Raw genomic sequence first — 2,524 nt, 5'->3', positions numbered from 1 at the left:
GGCGGTGGTGCGCACGACAGCATCAGCGGGGAGAGAGAGAGGAACGACGGTGCCCCTCGGCGCGTCCCGAGACCGTGACAGAAGCGGAGGGGGCGGGCGAAGGGAGGACAGGGTCGGAACAACCATCCCCGGCGCTCTCGCCACGCGCGCACGCTCGGAAGCATGGTACGGTACCGCCGCGATTCCCACCCGCAGACAGTCGCCGGTGCGGGGGGACGCTGGGGGCGAGGCCGTGCCTTGCCTCTCCTTCTCGCCCTCCTCTCTCTTTCTCTCTCGGCCCTTGGCAGCGCCTTTCGACACCGTCTCTCGTTCTCCCTAGGCTGCCGTGCCACCGCATCCACGGCATGGTCCCGGCGAGGACGAGCTCCACCTCAGCGGCTTGCTCCGGGAGCGGGGAGCAACGGAGTGCTCCCCGAGTCTGCATTTAGGGGGACGAAGGCCCTGCACGGCAACGACAATGACTGCGACGATGACAACTGCAACAACGACGATGCCCGCCGGGCCGCAGTGAAGGGATCGAGGCCTCCTAGGGAAACGCTTCCCTCGCCGAACCCCTGACTGCCTTCCCTCGGGCACCAGTGGGACGCTGCTGCTGCCACCGCCACCACCACCCGCTGCGGGCAACAGGCCAGAGAGGCGACCCCAGCCATGCCACTAGTGTGGCCCCCGGATGGTTATTGATCATCAAGCGATCCTCAGACAGGCGTAGCCCCAGGAGGAATCCGGGGCTGCACGTGCCTTCGAATGGTCAATGGTCAATGTGTCCTGCAATTCACATTAATTCTCACAGCTAGCTGCATTCTTCATCAACATACGAGCCGAGTGATCTACCGCTAAGATTTGTCTGGCTTTCGGGCACTGCTCACACCAAGCGGCCCCTTTTTTTGTTACTCAGGGACTGAGGACGCAGGGGTGCACGCCTGGCTTTGACCATACGAGCACACAGAAACAGAAGGGGGAATAAAAACCAACTGGAGCAACCCACACTCCGAAGGCCGGCCAAGACGTGGGGGAGCCCGCGCTCCTGACCGCCTCCCCCACGAGGGGTGACGCCGACCTCACAAATGCCGTCCTTCGGAGGCGGACCAGGCACCCGGGCTCGGCTCGGCCTCCACGCAGAGGGCCACGCAGCGCGCGCTGGAATGCGGGAGGGCACGGCAGCCCCCCTGCGTCTCACTTTCACGGGATGACACGCACAAAACACATGGCACACGGCTGGGGGCGCGCGGCCATCAGCCCCCACACACGGCGGCTCTCCCTGGGCCCCCGACGCCGCGGGCCTCACGGAGTGCCGCTGCGCCGCTGCGTGGCCGGCTTATCTCTTTCCCCACTGCACGGCCTTCCCCTGGCTCGAGACGGCACGCGACGACGACGAGCCCCCACCGGCACGCCTCCTGCGGGACCACTCCCCTGCTGGGCGGGTGAGAGACCGGCGGACGTGCTCCGCCCCCGGCCCCGGAGGCGGGCGCCACCGAGAGCCAAGCTGGCATAGCCAGGGCCCAAGGCCTGCCGGACGGAAGACCCCGCCGCCACCGGGGCCGCACTCCCAGGACCGCCATCGCTGCGTCGCACCGCCGGGGCCCCTTACCTTGGGCACGCGCCCAGTAGAAGGCAGGACAGCATTGAGCTAGGGTGCAAGGCCTGCACTCCTCGTTTGCACGCGGAGACCAGGCGGGGAGAAGCGCCCCCGCGGCTGCCCTGCGCGCCTTCCTGAGGCCCACATGCGGCCGGGAAGGGCGATGGAGGATGCGACGAGCGGGGCCCGGGACGGGACCACTGACGGCTGACGGCGGGCGCCTTCCGGCTGACCATCCCCGCAGGGAGGGACACCCGTTGAGCGGCACCACGGCCGCTCTGCACGGGATCGCCTGCGCTCGCGGGCCTCTGCCGCCGGAGGGCCCACCGAGCGCTCACCCCCCCAGCAGGCAGGCAGTCGAGCCAGGGGACAGCTGGCGGACAACGGCGTTGCCGGTGCGCATTCGAGGAGAAAAGGCTCCTCGAGGGGAGGAGAGGTGCCGGACGCGGCGCCGTGCGCGCCAGAGACTGCGGCGGCGGGTTGAGGAGAGAGAGCGCGGATGGGCCCCAGGGGCCGTGACCCCGCGGCTGAGGAAGGGCAGAGAGGGCGCGCTCTCTGCTGCTGTCGCCCATTATGGCGAGGCGAGCGGGTCGGCCCCCATGGGCCACAGAGGGGGGGGGGCAGGGCACCCCTCCCTGGCGCAGCACGGTTTACCCCCATGGCGCGGGCGGGACAACGACAGCGACGGACAAGCGCGGCCGGTGGCAACGGGACAACCACTGCAGGGGATCGGTGGGAGTAGCTGCTCCCCACCCCTCAGTGGCACCCCGCATGGCCACCACCCGGTATGCCTGCTGCCACCGCCGCCAGCACTGCAGCCACCACGGCGGGCCACGCCGAGCCGCCCGAGTCTTTAAACCGCCGCCTGGCCCCGCCGGCCCCTTTCGGCAAACCCACAGCGTTTGACGACGCCGAGGGAAAAAAACTGGGGGGACCGCCGAGGCGCGG

General features: G+C 69.3%; 1 non-coding gene across 1 annotated transcript; it reads right to left on the bottom strand.

Moving 5' to 3' along the window:
* Positions 1 to 689: 689 nt before the first annotated feature.
* Positions 690 to 842, bottom strand: LOC129133469 (5.8S ribosomal RNA). Its single transcript, XR_013183144.1, has one exon. It is a non-coding gene; the product is annotated as a 5.8S ribosomal RNA (ribosomal RNA).
* Positions 843 to 2,524: the final 1,682 nt, after the last annotated feature.

This window comes from Agelaius phoeniceus, chromosome 7 (genome assembly GCF_051311805.1).
Source record: "Agelaius phoeniceus isolate bAgePho1 chromosome 7, bAgePho1.hap1, whole genome shotgun sequence".
In the NCBI taxonomy this organism is placed as follows: domain Eukaryota; kingdom Metazoa; phylum Chordata; class Aves; order Passeriformes; family Icteridae; genus Agelaius; species Agelaius phoeniceus.
The sequence above is the reverse complement of the archived record's forward strand: the minus strand, read 5'-3'. Positions and strand labels throughout refer to the sequence as shown.